The sequence below is a fragment of the Hordeum vulgare genome, chromosome 5H (genome assembly GCF_904849725.1).
Source record: "Hordeum vulgare subsp. vulgare chromosome 5H, MorexV3_pseudomolecules_assembly, whole genome shotgun sequence".
Taxonomy (NCBI): domain Eukaryota; kingdom Viridiplantae; phylum Streptophyta; class Magnoliopsida; order Poales; family Poaceae; genus Hordeum; species Hordeum vulgare.
Genome location: NC_058522.1, coordinates 560,665,509 through 560,686,380, shown reverse-complemented (window position 1 = coordinate 560,686,380; position 20,872 = coordinate 560,665,509). Strand labels below are relative to the sequence as shown.

At 45.8% G+C, this 20,872-nt stretch overlaps 2 pseudogenes; both read left to right on the top strand.

Annotated features, from left to right (window-relative positions):
* Positions 1 to 11,865: 11,865 nt before the first annotated feature.
* LOC123397307 lies at positions 11,866 to 12,718 on the top strand (annotated as a pseudogene).
* A 4,444-nt stretch (positions 12,719 to 17,162) lies between these two features.
* LOC123397306 lies at positions 17,163 to 18,082 on the top strand (annotated as a pseudogene).
* Positions 18,083 to 20,872: the final 2,790 nt, after the last annotated feature.

Here is a 20,872-nt window from a genome sequence, read left to right as displayed (position 1 = left end):
GGTACGTAGATCACACATCCCCTCTCGTAGATGGACATCACCATGATAGGTCTTCGTGCGCGTTGGAAATTTTTTGTTTCCCATGCGACGTTCCCCAACACTCCTTTCACGTGAGCTGTGGTGCATCATCCCGGCGTCGAGGGTACACGGTGACGTGTTCGGGTGTCAACACAATGTCCACTTGTTTATGTGTAATTCTTTTCTATCGTAACTAGTAACAGTGCATGTGCAACGCACGTCTCCACAAACATAAAGTTCAAGTGAGTATAAAAATTTGAAATCATATTATTCGATGACCGCCTTATTATCTCTAAAGAAAAGAGGGAAGGGGGAATACAAACCTATCAATGTGAAGAACATATTTTTACAATCAAACATATTTTTCGAGTGCACAATGATGGCTTAAGATGGTACTTTTCATATATGAGCAACATAAAAGTAGAGTTGTATTTTGAGAGATCTAAATTGTTCAGACATGTCTTAGTGCAGTACATTCAGAGTTAAGCCTGAATAATAGTGCCCTGTTTTTCTGAAGAAGATTGTGTTTTTCATATGTTCAACATGAAAGCATAGTTCCATATTGTGAGGTTTAGATTGTTCATATACGTCTTAGCGCAGTAGTTTCAGACATAAGCATGAACAAGGATGGTTTCTTTTTTCGAAGAAGGTACTGTTGGTATATGAGCAACATAAAAGCATATATATACTTTCAGAGATATAAATTGTTCATACATGTATTAGTCCAGTAGCTTCAACGTTTTCCCAATACCGGTTTATTTTTCAAAAAAAGGTAATCTGGTATGTGAGCAACATAAAAGCAGAGTTCTACTTGTGGATAACTAAATTTTTTCAAATGTGTCTAAGTGCATTATCTTCATGGTTAAGTGTGAACACTTGAGTGACAATAGGCTCAATGCTTCACAACCGTTGTTGATGGCCAATTAGAAAGTAAGGGGCGCGTCGCCTACATCTCCCATGCTAGATTTAGCAGCTGAATGCGTGTAAACAGTCTCCGCTTCACCATCAACCGCTAAATCACCGGCTCCCAGATCCGGCATCGAGAACCTGCGACAAGATCCAATCATACCTAAGTTGGCTACCGCAAAATATTTAGAATCACTACGTTGCACAAGATGCATTAGCTGTTGGAAATATGTCCTAGAGGCAATAATAATTAGTTATTATTATATTTGTCTGTTCATGATAATCTTTTATTATCCATGCTATAATTGTATTGATCGGAAACACAATACTTGTGTGGATACATAGACAAAACACTGTCCCTAGTAAGCCTCTAGTTGACTAGCTCGTTGATCAAAGATGGTCAAGGTTTCCTGGCCATATGCAAGTGTTGTTACTTGATAACGGGATCACATCATTAGGAGAATCATGTGATGGACTAGACCCAAACTAATAGACGTAGCATGTTGATCGTGTCATTTTGTTGCTACTGTTTTCTGCGTGTCAAGTATTTGTTTCTATGACCATGAGATCATATAACTCACTGACACTGGAGGAATGCTTTGTGCGTATCAAACGTCGCAACGTAACTGGGTGACTATAAAGATGCTCTACAGGTATCTCTGAAGGTGTTCGTTGAGTTAGTATGGATCAATACTGGGATTTGTCACTCCGTATGACGGAGAGGTATCTCGGGGCCCACTCGGTAATACAACATCACACACAAGCCTTGCAAGCAATGTGACTTAGTGTAAGTTGCGGGATCTTGTATTATGGAACGAGTAAAGAGACTTGCCGGTAAACGAGATTGAAATAGGTATGCGGATACTGACGATCGAATCTCAGGCAAGTAACATACCGAAGGACAAAGGGAATGACATACGGGATTATATGAATCCTTGGCACTGAGGTTCAAACGATAAGATATTTGTAGAATATGTAGGATCCAATATGAGCATCCAGGTCCCGCTGTTGGATATTGACCGCGGAGTCTCTCGGGTCATGTCTACATAGTTCTCGAACCCACAGGGTCTGCACACTTAAGGTTCGACGTTGTTTTATGTGTATTTGAGTTATATGGTTGGTTACCGAATGTTGTTCGGAGTCCCGGATGAGATCACAAACGCCACGAGGGTTTCTGGAATGGTCCGGAAACGAAGATTGATATATAGGATGACCTCATTTGGTTACCAGAAGGTTTTCCTGCATTACCAGAAAAGTTTCGGGCTCATCGGTAGTGTACTAGGAGTGCCGGGAGGGGTGCCGGGGACCATCAGGAGGGGTGTCACGCCCCAAGGGGTCTCATGGGCTATGGGAAGAGATAAACCAGCCCCTAGTGGGCTGGAATAAGTTCCCACTAAGGCCCATAAGGTTTGAGAAGGAAAAAAACACAAGGTGGAAAGAGTTTCCAAGTGGGAAGGTGAAATCCTACTCCAAGTAGTATTGGAGTAGGACTCCTCCACCTCCAATTTCGGCGAAAACTTTAGGTTTTGAGGCTGCCTCCTCCCCTCCCTCCCTCCTATATATAGTGGGGTTTTAGGGCTGATTTGAGACAACTTTTGCCACGGCAGCCCGATCACATACCTCCATGGTTTTACCTCTAGACCGCGTTTCTACGAAGCTCGGGAGGAGCCCTGCTGAGATTAGATCACCACCAACCTTCGGAGCGCCGTCACGCTGCCGGAGAACTCAGCTACCTCTCCGTCTCTCTTGCTGGATCAAGAAGGCCGAGATCATCGTCGAGCTGTACGTGTGCTGAACGCGGAGGTGTCGTCCGTTCGGCACTAGATCGGAGCGGATTGTGGGAAGGATCGCGGGACGGTTCGTGGGATGGTTCGCGGGGCGGATCGAGGGACGTGAGGACGTTCCACTACATCAACCGCGTTTCTTAACGCTTCTGCTGTATGATCTACAAGGGTACGTAGATCGGAAATCCCCTCTCGTAGATGGACATCACCATGATAGGTCTTCGTGCGCGTAGGAAATTTTTTGTTTCCCATGCGGCGTTCTCCAACTGTGGCATCATGAGCTAGGTTCATGCGTAGATGTAATCTCGAGTAGAACACAAAAGTTTTTGTGGGCGGTGATGTGCGTTTTGCTGCCCTCCTTAGTCTTTTCTTGATTCCGCGGTATTGTTGGATCGAAGCGGCTCGGACCGACATTACTCGTACGCTTACGAGAGACTGGTTTCATCGCTACGAGTAACTCCATTGCTCAAAGATGACCGGCGAGTGTCGGTTTCTCCAACATTAGTTGAATCGGATTTGACCGAGGAGGTCCTTGGATGAGGTTAAATAGCAATTCATATATCTCCTTTGTGGTGTTTGCGTAAGTAAGATGCGATCCTACTAGATACCCATGGTCACCACGTAAAACATGCAACAACAATTAGAGGACGTCTAACTTGTTTTTGCAGGGTATGCTTGTGATGTGATATGGCCAACGATGTGATGTGATATATTGGATGTATGAGATGATCATGTTGTAATAGTTAATATCGACTTGCACGTCGATGGTACGGCAACCGGCAGGAGCCATAGGGTTGTCTTTAAACTAACGTTTGTGCTTGCAGATGTGTTTACTATATTGCTAGGACGTAGCTTTAGTAGTAATAGCATGAGTAGCACGACAACCCCGATGGCGACACATTGATGGAGATCATGATTATGGAGATCATGGTGTGACGTCGGTGACAAGAAGATCGTGCCGATGCTTTGGTGATGGAGATCAAGAAGCACATGATGATGGCCATATCATTTCACTTATGAATTGCATGTGATGTTAATCGTTTATGCACCTTATCTTGCTGAGAACGACGGTAGCATTATGAGGTGATCTCTCACTAAAATTTCAAGACGAAATTGTGTTCTCCCCGACTGTGCACCGTTGCGACAGTTCTTCGTTTCGAGACACCACGTGATGATCGGGTGTGATAAACTCAACGTTCACATACAACGGGTGCAAAACAGTTGCACACGCGGAACACTCGGGTTAAGCTTGACGAGCCTAGCATGTGCAGACATGGCCTCGGAACACATGAGACCGAAAGGTCGAGCATGAATCGTATAGTTGATATGATTAGCATAGAGATGCTTACCACTAAAACTATTCTCGACTCACGTGATGATCGGACTTGTGATAGTGGATTTGGATCATGTACCACTCAAATGACTAGAGAAATGTACTTTTTGAGTGGGAGTTCTTAAGTAATATGATTAATTGAACTAATTTTCATGAACATAGTCTAATGGTCTTTGCGAATTACGATGTAGCTTGCGCTATAGCTCTACTGTTTTTAATATGTTCCTAGAGAAAAATTAGTTGAAAGTTGATAGTAGCAAACTTTGCGGACTCAGTATGTAAAACTAAGGATTGTCCTCGTTGCTGCGCAGAAGGCTTATGTCCTTAATGCACCACTCAGTGTGCTGCACCTCGAGTGTCGTCTGTGGATGTTGTGAACATCCGACATACACGTTTCTTATGACTACGCGATAGTTTGGTGAAAAATACTTAATGGCTTAGAAGCGTGGCGCCGAAGACGTTTTGAAACGTCACGGAACATGAGTGATGTTCTAAAGAGATGAAATTGTGATTTCATGCTTGTGCCCTTGTTAAGAGGTATGAGACCTCCGACAAGATTCTTTGTCCATGAAGTAAAGGAGAAAAACTCAATCGTTGAGCGTGTGCTCAGATTGTCTGAGTACGACAATCACTTGAATCAAGTGGGAGTTAATCTTCCAGATGAGATAGTGATAGTTCTCCAAAGTCACTGCCACCAAGCTGTGAGAGCTTCGTGATGAACTATAACATATCAAGGATAGATACAATGATCCTTGAGAGATTCGTGATGTATGACACTGCGAAAGTAGAAATCAAGAAGGAGCATCAATGGTTGATGGTTAGTAAAACCACTAAGTGTCATGAAAGGCAAGGGCTAGAAGGGATACTTCGTGAAACAGCATAACAATTGCTGCACTAATGAAGAGACCCAAGTCTAAACCCAAACCCGAGACTAAGTGCTTCTGTTATGAGGGGAACGGTCACTGAGGTGGAGCTACCCTAGATGCTTGGTAGATAAGTAGGCTGGCAAAGTCGAAAGTAGTATATTTGATATACATGATGTTGATGTGTGCTTTACTAGTACTGCTAGTAGCACGAGGGTATTAGATACCGGTTCGGTTGCTAAGTGATAAGTAACACGAAATGAAAGCTACAACATAAATGGAGACTAGCTAAAGGCGAGGTGACGATACGTGTTGGAAGTGTTTCCAGGGTTGATATGATCAAACGTCGCACGCTCCCTCTACCACCGGGATTGGTGTTAAACCTAAATAATTGTTATTTGGTGCTTGGGTTAAGCATGAACATGATTGGATCGTGTTTATTGCAATACGATTATTCATTTAAAGAGAATAATGGTTACTCTATTTGCTTGAATAATCACCTTCAATGGTTTATTGAATCTCGATCGTAGTGTTACACATGTTCATGATATTGGTGCCAAAAGATACGAGGTAATGATGATAGTACCACTTACTTGTGGCACTGCCACTTGAGTCATGTTGGTATAAATTGTATGAAGAGGCTCCATGCTGATGGATCTTTATACTCACTTGATTTTGAATCACTAGTGACATGCAAATCATACCACATGAGCAAGGCCTTGTTTTCATTGAGATGAAACAAGATAGTAACTTGTTGGAAGTGATACATTTTGATGTATGCAGTCCAATGGGTGCTGAGGCACGCAGTGGATATCATTATGTTCTTACTTCAATGACGATTTGAGTAGATACAAGAGTATTTACTTAATGAATCACAAGTCTGAAATATTGAAAAGTTCAATTTTGTTTCGGATTGAAGTTCGTCGTAACAAGAGGATTAACTGTCTACGATATGATCATAGAAATGAATATCTGAGTTACGAGTTTTGGTACGCAGTTAAGACAATGTGGAAATTGTTTCGCAGTTCATGCCACCTGGAACACCATAGTGTGATGATGTGTGTGAACGTCTTAGCCACGCCCTATTTGATATGGTGCATACTATGATGTCTCTTATCGAATTACCACTATCGTTTATGGGTTATGCATTAGAGACAACCGCATTCACTTTAAATAGGGCACCGCGTATTTCCGTTGAGATGACGCAGTATAGACTAAGGTTTAGAGAAATCTAAGCTGTCGTTTCTTGAAAGTTTGGAGTTGCGATGCTTATGTGAAAAAGTTTCAGTCTGATAAGCTCGAACCCAAAGCGGATAAATGCATCTTCATAAGATATCCAAAACAGTTGGATACATCTCCTATCTCAGATCCGGAAGCAAAGTGTTTGTTTCTAGAAACGGGTTCTTTCTTGAGGAAATGTTTCTCTCGAAAGAATTGAGTGGGAGGGTGATAGAACCTGATGAGGTTATTGAACCATCACTTCGACTAGTGTGTAGCAGGGCACATGAAGTTGTTCCTGTGGCGCCTACACCAATTGAAGTGGAAGCTGATGATGGTGATCATTGAGCTTCGGATCAAGTTACTACAAACCTTGTAGGTCGACAAGGTCGCGTACTACTACAGAGTGGTATGGTAACCCTGTCTTGGAGGTCATGTTGTTGAACAACAATGAACCTACGAGCTGTGGAGAAACGATGGTGGGTCCGGATTCCGACAAATGGCTGGAGGCCATGAAATCCGAGAGAGGATCCATGTATGAAAACAAAGTGTAGACTTTGGAAGAACTACTTGATGGTCGTAGGACTATTGAGTAAAGATGGATCTTTAAAAGGAAGACATACGACGATGGTGATAAGTCACTATTAAGAAAAGCTCGACTTGTTGCAAAGATGTTTCCGACATGATCAAACAGTTGACTATGGTGAGACTTTCTCACTCGTAGCGATGCTAAAAGTCTATTAGAATTATGTTAGTAGTTGTTGCATTATTTTTGAAACAGTGCACATAGGATGTCAAAACATTGTTTCCTCGACGGTTTCCTTGAGCAAACATTGTATGTGATATAACCAGAAGGTTTTGTCGATCCTAAAGATACTAAAAAGTATGCAAGCTCCAGCGATCCTTCAATGGACTGGTGCAAGCATCTCGGAGTTGGAATATACACTTTGATGAGATCATCAAAGATTTTGGGTTTGTACAAGGTTTATGAGAAACTTGTATTTCCAAAGAAGTGAGTGGGAGCACTACAGAATTTCTGATAAGTATATGTGGTTGACATATTGTTGATCAGAAGTAATGTAGAATTTCTGTGAAACATAAAAGGTTGTTTGAAAGGAGTTTTTCAAAGGAATACCTGGATTGAGCTACTTGAATGTTGAGCATCAAGATCTATGGAGATAGATCAAAACGCTTAATAGAAGTTTCAACAAGATGCATGCCTTGACAAGTTTTTGAAGGAATTCGAAATAGATCAGCAAAGAAGGAGTTCTTGACTGTGTTGTAAGGTGTGAATTTGAGTAAGACTCAAAACCCGACCACGGCAGAATAAAGAGAATAGACGAAGGTCGTCTTCTGTGCCTTAGCCGTAGACTCTAAAGTATGCCATGCTGAGTACCGCACCTGATGTGTGCCTTGCAGCAAGTCTGTTAAGAGGTACACAGAGTGATCCAGGATTGAATCACTGATCAGCGATCAAAGTTATCCTTAGTAACTATATAGACTAAGGATTTTTTTTCTCGATTATGGAGGTGGTTAAAGAGTTCGTCGTAAAGGGTTACGTCGATGCAAGCTTTGACACTAATCCGAATAACTATGAGTAGTGAAACGGATTCGTATAGTAGAGTAGATATTTGGAGCATTTCCGAATAGCACGTAGTAGCAGCATCTATAAGATGACATAAAGATTTGTAAAGAACGCACGGATCTGAAAGTTTCAGAACCGTTGACTAAAACCTCTCTCACGAGCAAGACGTGATCACACCCCAGAACTATATGGGTGTTGAATTCGTTGAAATCACATGGTGATGTGAACTAGATTATTGACTCTAGTGCAAGTGGGAGACTGTTGGAAATATGCCCTAGAGGCAATAATAATTAGTTATTATTATATTTCTTTGTTCACGATAATCGTTTATTATCCATGCTATAATTGTATTGATTGGAAACACAATACTTGTGTGGATAGATAGACAAAACACTGTCCCTAGTAAGCCTCTAGTTGACTAGCTCGTTGATCAAAGATGGTCAAGGTTTCCTGGCCATAGGCAAGTGTTGTTACTTGATAACGGTATCACATCATTAGGAGAATCATGTGATGGACTAGACCCAAACTAATAGACGTAGCATGTTGATCGTGTCATTTTGTTGCTACTGTTTTCTGCGTGTCAAGTATTTGTTCCTATGACCATGAGATCATATAACTCACTGACACCGGAGGAATGCTTTGTGTGTATCAAACATCGCAACGTAACTGGGTGACTATAAAGATGCTCTACAGGTATCTCCGAAGGTGTTCGTTGAGTTAGTATGGATCAATACTGGGATTTGTCACTCCGTATGACGCAGAGGTATCCCGGGGCCCACTCGGTAATACAAAATCACACACAAGCCTTGCTGGTAAGTTGCGGGATCTTGTAAGTTGCGGGATCTTGTATTACGGAACGAGTAAAGAGACTTGCCGGTAAAGGAGATTGAAATAGGTATGCGGATACTGACGATCGAATCTCAGGCAAGTGACATAACGAAGGACAAAGGGAATGGCATACGGGATTATATGAATCCTTGGCACTGAGGTTCAAAGGATAAGATCTTCGTAGAATATGTAGGATCCAATATGGGCATCCAGGTCCCGCTATTGGATATTGATCGAGGAGTCTCTCGGGTCATGTCTACATAGTTCTCGAACCCGCATGGTCTGCACACTTAAGGTTCGACGTTGTTTTATGCGTATTTGAGTTATATGGTTGGTTACCGAATGTTGTTCGGAGTCCCGGATGAGATCACGGATGCCACGAGGGTTTCTGAAATGGTCCGGAAACGAAGATTGATATATAGGATGACCTCATTTGGTTACCTGGAAGCTTTTCGTGCATTACCGGAAAAGTTTCGGGCTCATCGGTAGTGTACTGCGAGTGCCGGGAGGGGTGTCGGGGACCATCAGGAGGGGTGTCACGCCCCAAGGGGTCTCATGGGCTATGGGAAGAGATAAACCAGCCCCTAGTGGGCTGGAATAAGTTCCCACTAAGGCCCATAAGGTTTGAGAAGGAAAAAACACAAGGTGGAAAGAGTTTCCAAGTGGGAAGGTGGAATCCTACTCCAAGTAGGATTGGAGTAGGACTCCTCCACCTCCAATTTCGGCCAAACCTTTAGGTTTTGAGGCTGCCTCCTCCCCTCCCTCCGTCCTATATATAGTGGGGTTTTAGGGCTGATTTGAGACAACTTTTGACACGGCAGCCCGACCACATACCTCCACGGTTTTACCTCTAGATCGCGTTTCTGCGGAGCTCGGGCGGAGCCCTGCTGAGATTAGATCACCACCAACCTCCGGAGCGCCGTCACGCTGCCGGAGAACTCATCTACCTCTCCGTCTCTCTTGCTGGATCAAGAAGGCCGAGATCATCGTCGAGCTGTACGTGTGCTGAACGCGGAGGTGCCGTCCGTTCGGCACTAGATCGGAGCGGATCGTGGGACGGATCGCGGGGCGGATCGAGGGACGTGATGACGTTCCACTACATCAACCGCGTTTCTTAACGCTTCTGCTGTGCGATCTACAAGGGTACGTAGATCGGAAATCCCCTCTCGTAGATGGACATCACCATGATAGGTCTTCGTGCGCGTAGGAAATTTTTTGTTTCCGATGCGACGTTCCCCTACATTAGCAAGCATACCTGTCCACTGGATATGATAGGAACTCCATCTCATCGACGTTCTCTTCCGCCGTCGTCATAAGTTCTCCTCTTTCTGGAGCGTGCCACAGATCACTCAGACTGATAGTTTTTTTTACTTCTAGGTGGGGGGAGAGGGTGGGTGGGGTAACTTGCAGTGGGTCCGAACTAGCATTTACTTATTTTCTATTACTTGGACGCCGTTGTCTTGGCGGAACATTTGTCCAGGCTCTTCATGTACGGCAGCACAATTTGTATGAACCATCAGTACATCTGGACGGCTTGCTTTATAGCGCGGTATGAATACGATCGAGACATACACATTTACACCACCCTGTTCATGTATACAAATACTTACCCAGGCCCACAACAGAGGAGCTGTTCAATTGGTCCACATATCCGAAGCAAACGAGCCCGTCCTCTCAAACGCCATTCTCGCTGGTGTATGATCTACATAAAATGAACCGATCTATCACAATTTTCTCTTTTGAGTTTTGACCTGCAGCAAACACAAGCACCAGGATGAGCAAAAACAAATTGTGAGATGAAGCAAAATCTTGATGGAGTGGAAAATAAAAATCTTTGAGAGTACATATATATTTTTGGTTTGTAATTTGTAGACATGAAATTTTTCTATAGGCTTAATTATGTTATGGCATAAACTTCCAAATAATAGCCCAAACACAAGATCACTATTCCTTCGTGTAACATATAATATATATGTTAGGTTATTCATATGAAAGATGATGCCAATGAATAGATTTTTAGCTTTAAATGTGAATGTGCAAATTGCTATAAAAACATTAAAGGAAAAAACACAATCTAGGCTTACTGCTTGAAGAAAAATTAGAAAATAATATGTGTTGGTATACGACAATACCAAATTCTATATTTGTTGAGTTTGAAGCCTTTCTGTAACGACAATTCCCTAATTGATACATCAAACATTATTCTCCCCCTTTTGGTTATACACTCATCATTCGCTTTGCCTAAACCGATTTGAAACCATGTCAGAATCCTCTTTGGCAACCTGAAAAGTCATTTTTTTTCTTAGATAATGCCCCAAAATATAAGCTGAGTAAAAACATAGTTTTGCAAACATCACTCTTTTCTTAAAACCTCTCGGTCATGTTTTACAATCTAAACAGAAAAATAATGTTGTTTTGCTGATCTAGTTCAAAACATTATTATCTGTTTAGCATAAACGCAGTAACATTCGAGGGGCATGAGCACAACGAACGTCTCAGGCGGGCAAAATGGCCTCGCCGCCCGCGCGTGCCACAAAACATACACTGAGTTTCATTAAGCACAAAAGTATCATCTCTGGTTCTGTTATTCTCAAATTCCACTACCAAACGTGAGCTAGTCACAAATATTGTATGCGGTTCTTGTATTATATTATTCCAGTGCCGTACGGTTGTTCCCGAGCATGAGAATACTATCTTTTCTCCTGCACAAATTAAGATCATGATTAAAATCAGTAAGATGGATGAAGAATTTGGAGCGAATAAGCAGAATAATCACCCTCAAGCAGAGCAATTGAGACAGCACTGTGGCTGAAATGCGAATCTGAAATTTGCTGCACGAAGCCACCAAATTTTGTGGGTTAGAATGGAGTAACATGTCTATCAGGTTCTTTTTCCCTCAAGAACTGTTCCTTAGCTTGAGCCTCCTTCATGACAGCTATCCAAACTAATTACAAAAGATGCATGATAAACCACCAGATCGTCAGTAGTACTCTAGCTAGCAATTAATTAGACCATGCAACTAACATATACAAGAAATCCATGAAAAAAAAATCAGCAGCAGCAAGAAAGCTCAGAAGTCAATCAACGGCTCACCTTTCCACTTCTTCATCTCACAGCTTCGGTCACCCCAAACCACCTGCCACTGTTGCTGCCTCTCTCCTTCTTACTGGTTTTTGCCGTCCTGAAATTAACAGTGTTGCATATATACATCGAAAACCAAAGAGTTCTTTGAGATAATATGTCACACGATTTGGGCGAGACGCGAGAGGCCGCCTGAACGACCCAGCAGGCCCATGGTCTTCGACAGCCAAAAGGCCACGCTTCACGTCCATGCCTCGTCTCTATAAATCTATCTCTAAATTCAGGTCACGCTCTGATTGTTTTCAGCTTCCGACGTCGCCCAGTCCAAGTCAGATCGATCTACCATCGATGGACGATGCGGCGCCGCCGGCCAGTGACTGGTCGCTGCTGCCCATGGACGCGCTCTCGTCGATCTTGGTCAGGGTCGGCGCCGTCGACGTCCTCATGGGCGCAGGCCTCGTGTGCCGCTCGTGGCTCGAGACGGCGAAGTTGCCAGACGTGTGGCGGACCGTGGACATGGATAACCACGAGGTCGTGCTGCTGAAGAACACAACTGTCCTGCGCGCGATGGCGAGGGCGGCCGTTGACCGCTCCGATGGACAGCTTCGGATGTTCGCCGGGAAGCGTTTTGTCACCAATGACCTTTTGAAGTATATCGTGTCAAGGTTTTTTCTTTTCATCAATACCTGATTTCTGCTCCAAATTTTATTATAACTAATTAAAAGTATTGTTTCCGCATTCACTCCTGGATAATCTTTTACTGCATGATCACCCTACCCTACAGTTTGCAGTTCGCCCTCACTGACTACCCTTCGGCTTGTATCCTGCTACTACGCCTTCAGCAAACGGCTCGTCAGTGTTATAAAACAGTCACCTCTCCTGGAGGCTGGAGCTGCGTTCCCTTAAACTGGACAATACTTACGTCACCATCCAAGAACTGACTGTCGTCCTTGAGAACTGTCCTGTTCTGGAGGTTCTTCGGGTGCACAATTGCTTTAAAATTGATGTGGACGAGGAGGAGCATGCCCTGCGAGCGAAATTTGCCAGGATCAGAACCATGACGATGTGGTGCGATGATGAGTACCGTCTTTACTTCGACTGAGCTCTCTCTCTCTCTCTCTCCTTCTCTTTTTGGTGGGGACAAAGACTGGAATATTACCTTGATTCTGAATAGTCCGAGAGAACATACATTCAATGTGGGCATCTTATTCAGCATATATATTCTTATGTTTGCAACGGAACTTCACGAATGTAACTGGCGCATAATTGCCCGTGGGTTCTGGCTTGTACCTTTTTCCCTTTCAGGATGCATCTTAGTATCCTTTAGGATACAGCACCATAGAGGGAAGGAGTTAGGTAAAAAAAAGGATGGAGGTAGCCAGGTTGGTTACAGGGCTCTGTGACTCACCAAAAAGGTTCCCTGTTTTATAAAAAAGCAATTATCACTTGGATCCAAGCAACCGATACAAACACATGTCACACACAGCCGACACAAGATCCAAGGATGCCGGGCACCGACACACCACCACAACTACTACTAAGCACCTAGAAGATGCGAAAAAAGAAACCGCTTAGAGCCGACCGAGACAACCACCAAGATGAGCGATCGTACGGGCAGAAGTGCGACGGATCACGCTGGACCGAGGGCTCCCAGACGATGCCTCCAAGAACGGCACGATCACGGATTGTCACCATCGTCCGATCCAAAGATCAAGTTTTCACCTGGAGCAAGACGGAGAGAGTGGGAGCACCACGACGGAGCCTACAAAGAGGAACACGATGCCCGCAGACGCCATCACCATCCTCTAGTGCACGGACTGGACAAGTGATGTACCCAGTGCTGCACCCCCTCGACCGCAACCCCACTCTGTGAACCATCCACAGTCGTGCCACCCGAGCGGCCATGGTTACCTGCCCGCACTGACTCGCGCAGTCCGCCCATGACCAATGCGCCACCCGCTGCCAAGGTCGCCGCCTTGCCACCAGACCACCTAGAAAATCACAAAAGGACAGGACTTTGACCAGATCCACGCACCCAACCGCCTCCGGAACCGCCGACAATCACCCAGCCTCGAGAAGAACCATGACCCAACGCTGGTTGCAGGAAAGGGGGAGGAACGACACAATGGTCGATACCGACACCCATGCGCCAAAGACGAGGCACACCCGTCTCTCCTACCAGCCTCACCCCTCCCCCCCGAAACACATGTTCCGCCCCCGAAGCAGGTCCAGATCAGCCGGAGAACACCGACCGCTGCCTGTGTCGAAGAGTAGGGATGACAGATCCGCCGCCGCCGTAGCCATGGGAGATCACTAGGGAGGTCCTCCCGTGCCGAGCACTGTCGTCGAGCCACAAGGGCCTGACTGGACGGGACCACCTGTTGAGGCAACGAGACTGACAATAGTACCAGGGGTATGAATGGAAGGGCGAAGTCTAGCTACGACGTAGTTGTAACACTCGGATGTACGAGTTCAGACCCCACTCGGAAGAGGTAACGAACCTACGTCATGGTGCAATCAAATGAGGTGCTGCTAGAGAAGTCTTTGGAGGCAAAGATAGAGATGGCCAAGAAGAAGGCACGAGAGAAGCAAGAGAGGTGGAAATTGCTCAAGGACGTTGAGGAAAGAAGAGCATGTGCCGCTGAGAACAAAACCATGGCCAACCTTCTCGCTGAAGAGAATAGGACCATGACTTTGAACCGCAATGACATGGACGACATCAGCAAAGAATGACATGATATGACAAAGAGAGAAAACTTGAAGAGGGGGATACTTATGTGTTACAATGGCGGCGATGTTTTTTCATCGGAAATCGGAACCAATATTGCCAATGATTTCGGTGTCGGAGTTGGAACAAGTACCGGCGATGGATCCGGGAAGTCGATGGATTTGGGGGCGGCGATGACCTCGATGATGCGGAGTGAAGGGCGACCAGGATGCATGAAGTCCTTTTGCGTTTGTCTTTTAAACTATGTTTTCATTTTACGCGAAAACTAAGTTTTATTGTTTAAATTCGAACTCATTAGTCGGAATCGCTGTCAAATTCCTTTATTGGGAGGTCTTTTGGTTTGCGGGTCGACACGGCGGCGCCCGAGTAGACCCCGCATTGTTGATCCGTAAAAAAGCATTTGCTGCGAATATCCTTTTTTATGGATCTGTTTTACGGGGTTTGACTCTGTCTACGCCCGCACAGGCCTGTAAAATCCTTTTTCCGTGAACTGTAAATGACATTTGCTGGTCAACTTTATACGGGATCTGCTAGAAATGCTCTTATGCCGGTAAAATTGCTTGGCAGCATCAGCCTTCAATTTATCCCGCATTATGTGATTGTGCCCATCGAGTTGCATAGGGAAGATGGGCATGGAGAGGTGCTTTACAGTTACTTACCTTCATCGTTTTCCCCATGGATGCTTACAATAACGTAAATTTTCAATACTCCTACTACCCTTTTAAGTAATACTTAGCTTCTAATCTAAGCCATAGTTCTGCATCGAGAATTGCAAACTTTGTAACGAGGGTGTAAGGTGGCGTTTGGTTCATTGGCTATCCCTCGGTTGGATAGGGATAGTCAATTTTTTGAGGGATGTCATCCGTTTGGTCGAGGTATGAGAGGATAAGGATAGCCAAAATGTTGAGGATATTTCTGAGAAAAATGGTTGGCAAGAGCCAGCAAAATATGATGGATGAGGGCAGCCACACTGAGGTCTTCATCTTCGCTAGCTCCTCTCCCCACCTCTGCTAGCTCCACCGGCGGCCACTCCGGCCCCGACGTCCATCTACGCCGTTGCTCGCCCCTGACGCGGCCCCATGGCCTCTCGCTCCCCGTCCCCCGTCGGAGGTCGCTCACGCGAGATGCGCTGGATGGACTCCAGCCCGCCGCCGTCGGACTAGTCTCACGTGAGCTCCCGCTCCTTTCGGGATGTGCTCTGTGACCCTCTCTCATTGGAGCCTCGTGCTCCTCGACGATGGCCGCCATGCAATCAAGCTTTGTGTACCTCTGCTAGGTTAGGTTGTGGTTGGCTCAGTGCCTCTCATCCTTTCAACAAAACAACAAAATATGGATACTCAACCAATCCAATCCCATCCAACCAAACAACAAAAAATGATTATCCCTAACCACCTGATTGAGGATATCCTTAGCCAACCTAGTCTCGCCATCGAACCAAACGCCACCTAAGCTGCTCATAAAACGATTACTCTGCAACATATGTTTTGTTAAATTCCTGGCTATGAGGTGGCTAAAAGGGTGAATGTGACAAACGTAACCATGAGATGGGGTGCCAATGCCAACTCTCTGCATTCACCTTTATAAATCCAGCCCTTCATTCGTTGTCAATGGAGCTTTGGCAATTGCGACAAACAAGGTTGGGGAGGTCATGTGTTGCTACACATCTTGAGAGTATATACGACGTGTGTGGATCGCTTGATCTAGCAACTGGCACTGGCGGAGCTCCGTCGCTGGCAACTAGTATGTTTAGTTTATGGCAACATTGATGCATATGATTGTCTTGAGATGATTGAGAACGATGTGGTAACTACAACACCCAAGACATATGCGGAACAATCACTAACAATACATGCAAAGAGAATTAGGAAACCTTTCATGGTTGGTAGTCATGACTCATGAAGAATGGGGCAACATGGTCAACTTAAAGTAGACAAGTAGGTCACCGTCGACTCTATCTTGTTTGTGAACATTGGTGATAGACAAGCTTCAATCCTTCAACGCCCCTTTTTAAGGGCCGATAGCTAGGCCGAGACAAAACCTATTATTTACTTAGTGCTCCAAAAGTACCCCAGTCTCTCTCGATCTTTTGTGACTTGAGTTATTTAGATGTATAATAACTAAATACCATATCTAGATATGTTCTAGACACACCTTCTTAATTATACTCATAACCCCCTTCGTAATGTTTTCTTTTCCATTTCGATCAATCATCATAATTCCCGAGGTTGGTAGGGAATTCGGCCCAAAACGCGGCATTCGCGCGCCGACTCCACCGGCCCATGGTCTTCGTCGACAGTCAAAAGGCTGACTGCTAGCGTCCCTGCCCGTTATCCATAAGGGCATGATCATCGCTCCACGATGGACAGATGCCCCAGATGCCCCAGCTGTCCACGTCGACCTGCTCGGTCCAGCGAAGCCAAACTTGATGCTTGCAGGCCAGAACGACCTCTTGCAGAAGAGGCAGGCTCCTCACGGGCAAAAGCATGAGAAAATGATAAAAAGACAGGAACCGTGTACAAAGAGAGCTGGTCATTATGGTTTGTTTCTCACATAAAAGAAAGGAAATTTTTCAGAGAAAAAGTTGATGGTGGTCCACATGTGATGCCTGCGTTGGACAAGAGCAAATGTGACAGTAGTCTCAGTATCTATTTCCTTGCTGGAAGTGCCGAGGCTACCGTATAGTGATGCTATCATAGTTCATGCCCTAAATTGGTCTCTGAATTCGCCAGACGCTCTGACGACTGTTTTCAGGAAATCGATATTTATATTGTCTCAAAACAAAAAAGGGAACCGATCTATAGCACGTACTGTATCATCGATGGACGATACGCCGCCGTCCGTATCTGAGCCGCCGGCCGTGGACTGGTCGCTGTTGCCCCTCGACGTTCTCTCACTGATCTTCCATCGGGTCGGCTCCGTCGACGTCCTCATGGGCACCGGCCTCGCGTGCCGCTCGTGGCTCGAGGCGGCCAAGTTGCCAGAATTGTGGCGAGCCGTGGACATGGACAAACACGATGTCGTGTTCCGGAACGACGATGATGTCCTGTGCGCAATGGCGAAGGCGGCCGTCGACCGTTCCGACGGACAGCTTCGGTCGTTCGCCGGCAAGCTGTTCGTCAACGATGAGCTCATGGAGTATATAGCGGAAAGGTGATTACCATATGCTGCACCCCTTCAAATATTGCATCCGCACTCACTCCTATGAAAACATTGCACTATTGTTTGCAGATCGCCATTGCTGACGAGCCTTCGGCTGGTTTCCTGCCGTGACCTCGTCCTCGGCAGCGTTATGCAGATATGAGTCGTTCTGCTGGAGCTGCGTTCCCTCGAGCTCTACGACATTAACCTCACCGTCGAAGACCTGACCGCCCTCGTCGACGGTTGCCCTCTCCTGGAGGTTCTTTGGGTGCGCGACTGCTTCCGGATCGACGAGGAAGACGAGGATGCCCTGCGAGCGAAATTCTCCAGGATCAAAACCGTGACGCTGCGTCATGGTGTGTGCCGCTACAGTTTGTTATTGCAACAGCTACGACTACAACTGCTATCATGTTTCTGATTTGTTTGATTGATGATGACGTGAGGACAGATTGTTCCTTAAGTTAGATGAAATAGATTGAAGAAAATATGTCTTGCATTGCTCTCATCAGTGTTACATGTACACATATAGGGGAGGCTCCCGTCAGGTTAGGAGTGGAGCCGGTGGAGATCCTATTTGCATGCATGTACAAGATGCGTTAACACCCCCCGCAGTGGGAACTCCACCTTGGTGGATGTTCAAACTGGAGCAAAAATCATCAAACACCACCGTAGGAAGGCCCTTCGTGAAGATGTCGGTGTATTGCGATCCTGATGGCACGTGTAGGACGCGAGCTTCTCCCATGGCGACACGATCCTGAACGAAGTGTAGATCAATCTCAACATGTTTGGTTCGCTAATGTTGGACGGGGTTGGCGCTGATGTTGTCGCAGTACACAACGGTGGCGCGAGATGGCGGGTGATGAATCTCGTGGAGGAGTTGGCGCAGCCATGTAGTTTCAGCAACACAGTTGGCGACAGCGCGGTATTCGGCCTCAGCACTTGACCGAGAAACCGTGGACTGACGTTTGGAGGACCAGGAGACCAAGTTGGATCCAAGAAATACACAGAAGCCCGACGTGGACTTTCGTGTGTCCGGGCAACCGGCCCAGTCAGCGTCAGAGTAAGAAATGAGATCATGGCACCGAGAGGGATAAAACCGGAGACCGTAGTGCGAGGTGCCATTGAGGTAGCGAAGAATGCGTTTGACGAACTGGAGATGAGCTGTACGTGGGGCATGCATGAAGAGACACGCCTGTTGCACAACATAGGATATCTCTGGCCAGGTGATGGTGAGATACTGGAGGGCACCGGCGAGGCTCCGGTAGTGTGTGAGATTGGAAAGAGGGTCACCATCAAGAGCAGAGAGTTTCGATTTTGTGTCGACTCGGGTGGAAATGGGTTTGCAATTGAGCATGCTAGCACGGTCCAAAATCTCGAAGACATATTGCTGTTGAGAGAGAAAAAGGCCGGAAGTGTTGTGAGTAACATTGACGCCCAGAAAATGGTGAAGATCACCTAGATCGGACATGGCAAATTCCGCCTTTAAGGAGGTTATTATGGAGGAGAGAGTGGCACGGGTGTTGGCGGTTAGGATGATGCCATCTACATAGAGGAGTAGATAAGCGATAGTGGAGCCGTGGCGATAGATGAAAAGAGAAGTGTCACACTTGGAGGACACAAACCCGAGAGAGAGGATGTATGACCGAAAGCGTAAGAACCACGTGCGTGGAGCCTGTTTCAAACCATACAGGGATTTCTTGAGAAGGCATACATGGGAAGGGTGGGAGGGAGAGGCGAAACCTGTGGGTTGGGCGCAATAAACGGTTTCACCAAGTTCTCCATGAAGAAATGCATTCTTGACATCCAGTTGATGGATGGGCCAAGAGTAGGCGGTGGCGATGCTCAAGATGACATGAATGGTGGACGGTTTGACAACCGGACTGAAGGTCTCAACGTAGTCGACTCCCTCCTATTGCGTGAAGCCACGAAGTACCCACCGTGCTTTGTAACGGGCCAGCGAGCCGTCGGGGTTAAGCTTGTGGCGGAAGTGTTGGAATTATGCCCTAGAGGCAATAATAAATATAGTTATTATTATAATTCCTGTATCAAGATAATCGTTTATTATCCATGCTATAATTGTATTGAATGAAGACTCATTTACATGTGTGGATACATAGACAAAACACTGTCCCTAGCAAGCCTCTAGTTGGCTAGCCAGTTGATCAAAGATAGTCAGTGTCTTCTAATTATGAACAAGGTGTTGTTGCTTGATAACTGGATCACGTCATTAGGAGAATCACGTGATGGACTAGACCCAAACTAATAGACGTAGCATGTTGATCGTGTCATTTTGTTGCTACTGTTTTCTGCGTGTCAAGTATTTGTTCCTATGACCATGAGATCATATAACCCACTGACACCGGAGGAATACTTTGTGTGTATCAAACGTCGCAACGTAACTGGGTGACTATAAATATGCTCTACAGGTATCTCCAAAGGTGTTAGTTGAGTTAGTATGGATCAAGACTGGGATTTGTCACTCCGTGCGACGGAGAGGTATCTCGGGGCCCACTCGGTAATACAACATCACATACAAGCCTTGCAAGCAATGTAACTTAGTGTAAGTTGCGGGATCTTGTATTACGGAACGAGTAAAGAGACTTGCCGGTAAACGAGATTGAAATAGGTATACGGATACTGACGATCGAATCTCGGGCAAGTAACATACCGAAGGACAAAGGGAATGACATACGGGATTATATGAATCCTTGGCACTGAGGTTCAAACGATAAGATCTTCGTAGAATATGTAGGATCCAATATGGGCATCCAGGTCCCGCTATTGGATATTGACCGAGGAGTCTCTCGGGTCATGTCTACATAGTTCTCGAACCCGCAGGGTCTGCACACTTAAGGTTCGACGTTGTTTTATGCGTATTTGAGTTATATGGTTGGTTACCAAATGTTGTTCGGAGTCCCAGATGAGATCACGGACGTCACGAGGGTTTCCGGAATGGTCCGGAAACGAAGATTGATATATAGGATGACCTCATTTGATTATCGGAAGGTTTTCGGAGTTACCGGGAATGTACCGGGAATGACGAATGGGTTCCGGGAGTTCACCGGGGAGCCGGGGGGGGGGGGGGGCAACCCACCCCGGGGAAGCCCATAGGCCTTGAGGGTGGCGCACCAGCCCTTAGTGGGCTGGTGGGACAGCCCAAAAGGGCCCTATGCGCATTAGAAAGAAAAATCAAAGAGAAAGAAAAAAAAAGGAGGAGGTGGGAAGGGAAGGAAGGACTCCCACCCACCGAACCAAGTCCAACTCGGTTTGGGGGGCGGGGGACCTTCCCCCCTTGGCTCGGCCGACCCCCTTGGGGCTCCTTGAGCCCCAAGGCAAGGTCCCCTCTCTCCCACCTATATATACGGAGGTTTTAGGGCTGATTTGAGACGA